Source organism: Cherax quadricarinatus, chromosome 67 (genome assembly GCF_038502225.1).
Source record: "Cherax quadricarinatus isolate ZL_2023a chromosome 67, ASM3850222v1, whole genome shotgun sequence".
NCBI classification, from domain to species: Eukaryota; Metazoa; Arthropoda; class Malacostraca; order Decapoda; family Parastacidae; genus Cherax; species Cherax quadricarinatus.
Genome location: NC_091358.1, coordinates 12629259 through 12640898, shown reverse-complemented (window position 1 = coordinate 12640898; position 11640 = coordinate 12629259).

Genomic DNA, 11640 nt, shown 5'->3' with positions numbered 1-11640 from the left:
TAACGACAACGGACGATAATCTCCCAAAATCTTCTTCTCCCCCCCCTTCTTTGGCACCAAAACAACAACCCCAGTTCTCTGTGTTTGCGCCATCCTACCACGTTTCAACATATAATTCAGAACCGCCACTAGGCACTCCCTCAGATCCTCCCAATGTGCTCTGTAAAAATCATTAGATAACCCATCTATTCCCGGTGCCTTCCCCTGACTCAACCCATTCACCACCTCCCCCACCTCTGCCCCCGTAATGCCTCCCTCCAACATTTCCCGATCCCCCTGCCCCAAACCCTGATGAACCCCTATAGCTCTAAATGTTTCTAACCCAACCACCCCTCCCCTTCTCTTCCATTTCTCCGTAAACCAATAATCAGTATACCTACTGATAGAATCTGTGTCAGAGAGACCCTGTCCCTGCACATAACCCTCCCCTCCCTCCACGACAATATGTGCCACGGTATTCCTCAACTGTCTGTCCTTGAATTTTCGGAGTACATACCCGGTTGGCTTATCACCTTTTAGTACGTCCTACAATCCTGCCCTGACCCTGAGTGCATCAAAACGTTCATTATGCATCTCCACTAAACGACTTCTAAGTTCCCCCATAACTCCTCCCACACCTTCCCTACCCCCCCCATAACAATCATTCAACTGGCCCTCTAAATAATTCTGCAATCCAAACCTCCAGCGTGCCCGTTCCCTGCCCCTCTTCTTAAAAAATCCTGCAATCTGCACCTTTGCCTGCAACTCCCACCGATCTAGCAAATCCACCTCCTCATCCCTAGCCTCCCAAAACCCTTTCCACCATGTCTGAAAGGACCAACCTTGATCTTCCTCCTGTAAAAGCCTCACATTTAATTTCCAATAACTCTGATATATTCTCGGAATACCATCCACCCAAAGGTCAGCGAACACTGCTCTGTGGTCAGATAAACCCACGTCTACTGTTCTAACCCTCTCCACTCCTATCCCCTGCCTCACATAAATCCTATCCAACCTTGCCTCATAACTCCCCTGTACATAGGTGTGCTCGACCTGATACCCCCCCCTGCCGACCACATCTACGACCCCGACATCACGCAATGCATCCCGTAAGACACCCAACACGCACCCCGCCCCCATAGGTATGACGTCTGCATGCCTAATCACACAATTCCAATCACCTCCAATTATCGCGATAGCAGGTAAACCCCTGAGATAGTATAACAATACGTCCCGAACAAAGTCTGTTTTTATCCTCACGTTACCAATCGCGGGCATATAAACTCCCACAAAACATACCCTGCTCTCCCCCCACCACCCATCCACCCGAACAACCCTCCCCCCTCCTCCCACCCCATGACTCGCAATGGACTGGTCTCCTTTACTAAAACAGCCACTCCTCCCTTTAAAAGCATTGCCATGTTTACAAACAACTTATATCCTCTCAATCGCAACTCACTACCTGACTTATGGTTATGCTCCTGTAGGAAACAAACATCCACGTTATACCTTTTGAGGAACCACTCCAACCATACCCTTTTTACTTCAGTCTTTAGGCCATTAGCATTTATTGTTACACACCTGAATGGTCAAGGAAAGGCGGCTCACCTCTGTGCCGCTGTGGCTTGCTCACACTTCCCTTCAAGCTGCTCACACTTTCCTTACTACTCTTTTTAATAAGACCCCCTACCCCCCCTGTCCCTCCCCCCCGATTTTCCCTGTACTCCCCCCCCCTGTAGGGGATTTTCGTACCGCCTCTGCCCATGCCTTCTTACCTGGTCTTTGCCCAGGTGTTAAAACGTCGTCTAATTCAGTCACCCCCGCTGGCCGCTTCCTAGAGCTGCCTCCCAAAGCCATCTCTTCCTCAGGTACATCCTCCCTGTGTACTTCTGCCACCACAAGTGTATCCTGTCCACTATTCCCTGCTACTCCCTTCTTCTCACTCAGCCCTTGCAATCGCTGCTTATCACTGGTCCGTCCATCCATGTCCTCTCCTACCAAAGTCTCCTCCAAGAATTCCTGGAGCACAGACTCCAAGGACACCTCCTGTGTCGACTCCGCCACTTCCTCCACCACCACAGGCGTTGGAGTAGGATCTCCATCCTCCACCGGGAGTGTGACACACGTCCCCATCTGTTCTCCCTCCTTCTCCACCTCCTCACTCCATAGAGGAGTCCCAGTTTTCGCCGTCGCCACCACACTCGTCTGCTGGACCTCCTCCACCGGGGCTGGCACCCCTGGGGCAACTCTACATGCACATTGCGCCGCTATATGTTCATAAGAGTTGCAAAGACGACACGTCCTCCTTTGTCCCGCATAAGACACAAATACCTGAGTTCTGTTGCCTGTCAACATCACATACGAAGGTATAGGCTTCTTTAATGTCATCTTGATGTTGTATGAACCTTCCGGGAGGCCCTCATATGGTCCATCCCGCCATACCCCTCCTCTAGCCTCATGAATGACTCCGTAATTGCTGAAAACGTCCTCTATACCAAACTTGGTCGCCTCAAAGGGTACATTTCTCACCCGTACCCACGTATAGTAAGTAGACACGTCATGCATACACACATCCATCGTCGAGTTGAGGCACATTCGGCGTTCCTGGTACTCCTCCACCACTGCTGTAGAAACTGGCCCTCAGAAACTTCACAAATACTCTTTTCATCCCGTTAAGGGCCACACCATACAGTTCCTCGTTAGGGATGCCATATAGATCCCTAATAATTGCAGGAAGAAGTACGTTCGTCGTAGCAGGGCTCAGAGAACCCCTTAACAGCTCAATGCAGACTGTGTTAATCCTCCTGCCGGTGTAATCCGCCATGTTTGATCAGTGAAAACTGCGCAGAAACCAGGTGAAGTGGGAGCTACTGCGCAGTCCGTCCGCACGGCCCAATAGCGATGCGAACAATCACCTGCGTTAGTTGAATACAAACAGTATTAACACGGCGGCGAAACGCAGTCGCCATTGTTGATGATGTTGTAAACACTCCTCCACCAGGTGTCGGGACTGAGGAGCAACAGCTGACAACCGCTCAGCACAACGTCTGAGCAGAGAAATCCTTTAATAATTAATAATTTACAGTATTGATGAACATTAGGCTATGCTAAAGTTTGAAATACTCTAACATTTTTATGGAGATGGTCTGCAATGTTAAACATCCTAGCCTAGAAATGTACAATGATGGCCTAATTAAAGAAATTTAAAATAATGTCAATAATAAATCTGAATTTAATACACTTGTCACAGTGGTAATCTACCACGGCTTCATTTTTTTACCCTTCACCGGCCTCTGATCCTTGTGGACAGCGCAGTCCTCAAGGGTAATCTTCCTCAGTTATCTCAGTCATCAAGGAGATAATATAATCTGTTATCTCAGTCAAGGACATAATAAAATCTCCCTCAGTTATCTCAGTCATCAAGGAGATAATATAATCTCTCTCGGTCATCAAGGCGATAATATAATACCTCTTGGTTAGCCTTAATGACCTAAGGAATGACCTTAGGTCATCAATGCCATTATCAAGGAACGATAATGTGAGATACCACGAAAGCGATTGGAATTTTTTTTTCTCAGTGATTGTTGAGGTGGTTTGGTCATTTAGAGAGAATGGATCAAAGTAGAATGACATGGAGAGCGTATAAATCTGTAGGGGAAGGAAGAGGGGTAGGGGTCGTCCTCGAAAAGGTTGGAAGGAAGGGGTAAGGGAGGTTTTGTGGGCGAAGGGCTTGGAATTGAAGCAGGCGTGCGTGAGCGTGTTCGATAGTGAATGGAGACGAATGGTATTTGGGACCTGACGAGCTGTTGGAGTGTGAGCAGGGTAATATTTAGTGAAGGGATTCAGGGAAACCGGTTATTTTATATAGCCGGACTTGAGTCCTGGAAATGGGAAGTACAATGCCTGCACTAAATTTAAAGGAGGGGTTCGGGATATTAGCAGTTTGGAGGGACATGTTGTGTATCTTTATACGTATATGCTTCTAAACTGTTGTAGTCTGAGCATCTCTGCAAAAACAGTGATTATGTGAGTGAGGTGAAAGTGTTGAATGAAGATGGAAGTATTTTCTTTCTTTTTGCGTCACCCTGCCTTGGTGGGAGACGGCCGACTTGTAAAAAAAATTATATATATATATATATATATATATATATATATATATATATATATATATATATATATATATATATATATATATATATAAATGCGTCTTATTCATCAGCTTGTATGCCATCAGTAATATGATAGTTTCTATACACAAAGGCTTTGCCTATAAGAAAATATATTTACAGATAATTCAGAATCCTTGTATAAAACATATACAGGTATATAAATGACAGTAAATTCCTGCAAGATGACTTACAATAACTTAATAGATAGTAATAATAATAACCAATAATTTCTTTCTACAATGTACATAGTTGATGAAAAAATTGATACAATACTAGCAGGTGTAATGTTATTGGAAATGGGGATAATAGGCTATCTGAAGAGTGTAGATCGTGAGATAATACAGAATATTGAAGGGGAAGAAGAAGTCAGTGTGAAATTATGGATAAAATGTTGACACAAGGCCTGGAGTATACCTGGAGGGGTTTTTGGGGGTCAACGCCCCCGCAGCCCAGTCCGTGACCAGGCCTCATGGTGGATCAGGGCCTGATCAACCAGGCTGTTACTGTTGGCAGCACGTAAACAGACGCACGAGCCACAGCCTGGCTGGCCAGGAACTGATTTTAGGTGCCTGTCTAACGCCTTCTTGAAGATAGGGGTCTATTTGTAATCCCCCTTATGTATGCTGGGAGGCAGTTGAACAGTCTTGGGCCCGTGACACTGTGTTGTCACCTAGCGTACTCGTGGCGCCCATACTTTTCATAAAGGGGGGGAGAGGAGGTTCATCTCCTGCCAAGTCTTTTGCAAAATGCTAAAAATTGGAATATGAGAAAGTATATAATGTTACAGGTTAGGTTAGGTAAGGTTCGTCAGGAAACAGGACAAATGTTCCCTGACGCGGGTCTTAGTCAGATGATGACCCGCCTTTGGAGCTTTTGGTCATCTGACCGAGGCCTTCCGCTAGCTTACCGGTCCACCCCTTTAAAAATTACGGTCATTTATAACCATTGTTAATTTTTTGTATAATGTTACAGTCTGGCTCTCTCTGCTGACAATTTTTAGCCATAAAGCATGACTCAAAACACTGAAGATTCCCTTATTGCAGGACAGAAGACATAAACCCTTATGATATGTCAATGTTTTGAGATACAATAAACTATATTTTACACTAAGGTTGCATGAGCCACTTTGGAATAATTATTATCAGTAGATAATTAATTGAATAACTCGTGTGCAACACTTGCCCAGTTTTACTGCAGAAATATTTCGCCTCCAGGATAGGCTTCTTCGGTCAAATACAAGATAATACGACATAAGAAGATATTAATAGGTGGTTAAACTTCATTATATAAACAACTTTTCGCCCAGCCTTATCTTTTCTCTTACAACGTTTCGACTTGTGTTCAACTTCAGTTTTAAAATATTTACTAATTTTCTCCAAATCGTGTTTAAAGTTTGGCTAGATAATTGACGTTAGATAAAATGAGGTTGAGTACATCAGCATTAACATCATAATAAGCATTAGTTTATTCCTCGCCCAGCTGCCGGTGAGGGTGGACGTTTTGCTACTCCTCTCTGACAGGCGCAAGTGCTAGCCAGGCTGTCACAATGGTGGTTGGGGTGAGACGCAGAATTAACACTGTCGGCATAGAATTACTGAGAGGTACAATCAATCAAGATTCGGCGTTGACGTTGTTACCTCTGATTATTCGAGAGACATATGGGATTGAGGATTGCGAACTTTACGGTGTAGCCTTAAATGGAAACTACCGAATGTTCGTGAAACTGCTGTCATCACACGTGTATGAGGATCTACTTGCTCAATATCAGGATGTTGCTATCGAGGTTAACGAGGGCATCCTGGTAAAGATGGTCGATGTTTCGAGTCAATTTACGTATGTAAAGTTACGTAATGTGCCTTTCGAGGCAAATGAAGCTGACCTACGTAGTGTGTTCGGGAAGTTTGGAACTGTACACGTAGCTCAACAAGGCAAGTGGACGGCAGGGGCTTATGTGGGTTATCCGGAAGGTAGTTTTAACCTAAAGATGACTCTGAGGCAACCTATACCTTCGTATGTGTTCTTAGATGAATTTAGGACACAAATACTCGTAACTTACGCTGGCCAACGTAGAACTTGTAGACTGTGTGATGGTTATGATCACATAGCGGCTGAATGTGTGCGGCGGAGGACTGGCCAGGGAATACCAAGAAGTGACATTCCGAGGCGAGGACCTACAGTGACAGATCAGAACCGCCAGGATGGACGTAGGCGTGGTCGGTTGTGGAGTGAGGAAGTGGAGGAAATGCAACGTGAGGTGGAGCATGAGGGTGCAGTGCAGCAATTGAGTGCGTCTGCTGAGGATGTGATCCACGAGGCGGAAAAGGACGTACCAAATGACGTAGAAATTGACGTCGTGCTTGAGACAGTTTTGCAGGAGATGTTCCCTAAATCGGAGGAAGCCTTGACAGAGGTAACGACGGGAGACCAGGTACAGGGACAAGGGGAAGCATGCGGGTCTGAAGAAAGGAATGTAATGTCGGCTTGGCCAAGTAGTGAGAAGGGGAATGAGGTGATAGAGGTGGAGGTGCACAATGAGGAAGGTCAGGAGACTAGCATGGCGGAAGAGGAAGTGTCGAGGAAGCGGGCAGCTGTCACGTCTGACTCGGATGACGTCCTCACTCCAGCACAAAGACCAGGGAAAAAGGCGGGGATTGAAGGTGTGTGTAGAGGCACAGAGAAAAAGAAACGCCAGCAAGGGGTTAGGAGTGGAGGGGATGGGGTGAGTGTCAAGGACGGTGTGTATGAGGTTACTGGACAGCGGAAAAATGTGGTGGGGAAAGGTGGGTGGAAAACGTAAGCAGGCCTAAGGTGTATGACAATTAATGTTAATGGTTTATGTAAAAGTGGTAAGTGTGTATGGTTGCGAGGACTGCTGTATCGTTACAAGGTAGATGTTGCCTTTATACAAGAGCATAACTTGAAAATAGGAAAATTGCTGGAGGTGGATGGATATAGGGCTTTTGTAACTCCAACGACACGTTTAAAAGGTGGAGCAGGTGTTTTAATTCGTGAGGCAAGCCCGTTTGTTTTGCAAAGGTTTGAGGGGGGGGGGTGAGGGAAGAATAATGAGAGTGGACGGGTGGTGGATGCGTGAACGCGTGTCCTTTGTTGGAGTGTATGCTCCGGCGGAGAACGATGCGAGGGTAAAATCGGCATTTGTAAGGGATGATCTGGTGTATTTCTTGAGAGCACTGCCCAGGGTTGCATTGATTGGGGGAGATTGGAATTGTATAATACGGAGATTTGATGTGATGCCAGCGGGGGCGGGATATTTTTCAAACGTGTTGCGAGACCTGTGTAGAGATATTGGGGTACGAGACGCATTTTGGGGTGGAATAGGTGAAGTGCAACATACGTATGTAAGGAGGGAATACGCAGCTAGACTGGATAGGATCTATATAACGCAAGGGGTTTCGGTGGAGTCTTTTAACACTATAGAAGCAATTTATTCAGATCACAGGGCAGTGGTGGTGGGGGTAGCATGGGACTCGTTAGTGAAACGGTTTGAAAGCTACTGGAAATTAAACACGCGACTCCTTGAGGATGAGGAAGTGGAGGAGGGGTTTGCTTCGCTGTGGAGGAAGCTAAGTGAGGAGGCAAAAAGGGTTGATAATGTTGTACGTTGGTGGGACAGTGGGGCCAAGGAGAGGATTCGTAGGTTTTACGTGGGTGAGGGGAAGCGGATAAATCGACTGAAGTATGGATTAACAAATTATTTGGAAAGTAGAATAGGATACTATCATGAACAAGGAGTAGTGGGAGGGGTATTCCAAACAGAGGCAATAGATGATCTGAAGAGCAGGATAAGAGAAGTGCAGGAGGAGAGATTTCATGCGGTGCGGGTGCAGGCGGGTGTGGAGGAAGTGCTTTGGGGGGACAAGCCATCGGCATGTGTGTTGAGGAGACAACAGCAGAGGAGAACAGCGACCACAATAGCAGATTTGGAAGTGCACACTGAGGTGCAAGGGTTTAGGGAGGGGCAGGTGTTAAAAACAACGGAGGTGATGAGTATGTTCGCGGATGCGTGGTATGGGCATTATTGGAAAAGTAAAGGAGTTAATAGGGAGGATCTTGATGGGGTGTGTGCTGTAGAGCCTGTAGCTCTGGGGAGTAAGGACAGGGAAGCTTTGGGTGGTGAGATTGAAGAGGGGGAGATATGGAGAGCGCTTGTAGACATGTGCAGAGGCAAAGCACCAGGTATTGATGGACTACCAAGTGAATTTTACTTAAAACATTGGGATCTGTTAAGGGGTTTTTTAGTAACGCTGTTCAATAGAATGAAAGATGGGGGAGAATTGGGCGAGAAGCAAAGTACAGGGGTCGTAGTGCTTGTGCCCAAGGGTAAGGGGCAGAGTACACTTAAGGATTACAGGGCGATTACTCTCATGTGTGCGGACTATAAATTGTTCGCGAAGATTTTGGGGAATAGGTTAAAATGTGTAGTGGGACGTGTAGTTTCAAAAGGTCAACTAGGGTTGCCAGGACGGTCGATGGTCATGGGGCACGGAATTCTAAAGGGGTTTGTTGAGAGTTTTGAGGGGACGCAGGAAGGAGGGGGTATGGTGGCGATTGATTGGCAGGGTGCTTATGATCAGGTGGAAAGGGAGGGTTTAAGACAGATCCTTAACAAACAAGGTTTTGGGGATGAGATTGTGGGGTGGGTTGAAACGTTGTATAAAGGGGCAAAAGCGAGAATTCAGATCAATGGACGTGTGGGAGGTGTGGTGAACATGGATAGGGGCTTGAGGCAGGGTTGCCCGCTATCACAGTTATTATTTGCATGTGTGCAAGATCCATTTTATAGGTTGGTTGAGACCAGAGTGTGTGGTGGGGAGGGGTCGAGGGAGGGCTTGATTAGGCATCATGTGGTAGGTTACGTGGATGACACGACACTCCTAGTCCGGAAGGGAACAAGATTGGGAGAGTTGGGAGGGGTGGTTGGCATGTTTGGAGGGGCGACAGGCATGACGGTAAACGTTGAGAAAACAAAGATCATGGGGCTAGGGGAGTGGAGAGACAGAGTTGATTGGGACTGTGATGTGGTGAGAAGGCAGGAAGGGCAGTTATTAATATGTGGCATTTTGTATGGAGCGACCATACGGGAGGCTAGGGGGGCGAATTCGTTGAGAATGGTGGAACGCGTGGAACATCGGTTGGGGATGTTGCGGCCTTATCACTTGACATTGTTGCAACGGGCAATTGTTATTAACGTATTGCTGTACAGTAAGGTATGGTATGTAGCAGCAGTTTTTCCATTGCTGAGGGCTGAGATTACTCGTATCCTTAGAAGTGTTTTTAGGTTCTTATGGGGCTCAGGATGTGAATGGATGAAGAGGGAGGTGGTGACTTTGCCAGTGAGGAAGGGAGGTTTAGGTCTGTTGGACCTGGGAAGGAGGGCGAAATGCATTTTTGTCAGGTGGGAGTGGAAAAGATTAGGGGGACAGAGGGGGGCTTGCATGCAAAGGTTACATGATATTTTGAGGGGAATGTATGTGGGTGGGGAATGGAGGGAGTGTGAGATTTTGTTGAGGGCACTTTTGTGGGCGCGCGAGCCAGACAAATTAAAGGTGAGGGATTTATATCGAATATTGAGGGTAGAGGAGACGGCCCCAGTTGAGGGGCTGTTCCCGATGTATGCATGGGGAGCTATATGGAGTCTGTTCGGTAAACTAAAGTTAGGGCCCAGGGTGCGAGAGATCATGTTCAAATTTTTACATGGGATTCTGCCTACTGGATCAGTCCTCAGAAACAGACGTGTGGTAGAGGAGGGTTGGTGTGGGTTATGTGGGGAGTTGGAAACAGCCTATCACGTGGTATACTTTTGCGATTATTTGGGGAGTGTGAGGGAATGGCTGGGGAAAGTGGTCAGGAGGATAGGAGGAACTGGGGTGTCAGTGTTGAGAGCGCTGAGTCTTGATATAGGGGGGGTGGGGGAGAATGTGGCACGGGGAGTAGCTTATATCGTGGTGGATTTCGTGTACATATCGTGGGGAATGAGAGGGGTGGATAATGGGGAGACGAGGAAACGAGTTTTAGCGAGGATTTTTTGTAGGACAATGAATAGGAATCGGGGAATTTATGGGAGGAGATGGGAGGGAGCTTTCACTGAGGGTTACAGGTCCATAACTGTTGGGGAGTTGCTAGAGTTGTGAGGGGGGGGGGAAGTGGGTTTAGATTGTTGTGTAAAGCATTAGATAAAAAAACGGGGGGGTACCAAACGGGCTTGCCAAACGAAAGATGTTGGTTTGGTGTGCATGTGCGTGGGTGAGTGACAAGTGCAAGAGAGAACGATTGTGTGTAATTGGGGTGTGCATGGGAGTGCTGAGTTCATGCATTCTTAATAAAAAAAAAAAAAAAAAAAAAAAAAAAAAATAAGCATTAGCATAAATATCAACAGCATTGTCTGCATCGCTCTTGGGCCGTGCAGACCTGCGCAAACGCACTTCAGTTCCCTGACAGCAGTACTGTGAGGTGGTGCTTGTCGCGCCTCTGTCGTCAGACCAGGAGCACTACCATTAGTCAACATGGCGTGCAGTTATAGACGCAGGATTAACACTATCGGTGTTGAACTTCTCAGTGGGGCAATAACGCCAGCTTCAGCCCAGGTATTACTACCTAAAATCATCAGAGACACGTATGGCATTCAGGATGGAGAGTTGTACGGCGTAGCATTGAACGGAGCACGTAGATTTTTTGTGAAACTGCTCTCAGCAACGGTTTATGAGTCGTTGGTCAACCGTTTTCAGGACGTAAGTCTTGATGCAACACCAGCTGTGCGTGTGAGGATGATCGATGTATCCAGACATTATACATGGATTAAACTGCGTAATGTCCCCTTTGAGGCGGATGAGACAGATATCAGAAAAGTTTTTGAGGAATACGGAACTGTTCATTTGGCCCAGCATGGTAAGTGGGTGTCGGATGCCTACACAGGTATGCAGGAGGGCACTTTTAACCTAAAAATGACATTGCGACACCCCATGCCGTCTTACGTGTACCTAAAGGAATTCAGGACACAGGTCATGGTGTCATACGCGGGGCAAAGGCGTACATGCCGACTATGTGGGGAATATGATCACATAGCGGCGGAGTGTGGGAAGCGGCAACGAGCTCCTGGCCCAGGGGCGGAGACATCCGCTTCTACACCGGGGGAAGCAGGTGTTGATCATCGACGTGAAGGAGGGCGTGGTCGTCTATGGAGCGAGATAGTGGATGAGGCGTATAAGGCTGGGGGAGAGGGTGAGGCCCTTGACCAGTTACCTGGTCCAGACACACTTCCAGTGGATCGGGTTGAGCAAAAAGTACAGGAGGAAGTGTTGGAACTTGAGGAGGAATTAGCCAAGGTTCTGAAGTCCTTGTCACCGCCTGAGGAGGTGGCTGCTCCTGGCAGGGTGGTAGAAGACGAGGTGAAGGCTGTGGGGCATCAACAACAGAACTATTCGGACGACGGGAGTGACAGCGTGACTGAGGTGTCACCGAGATCTTTGCCACT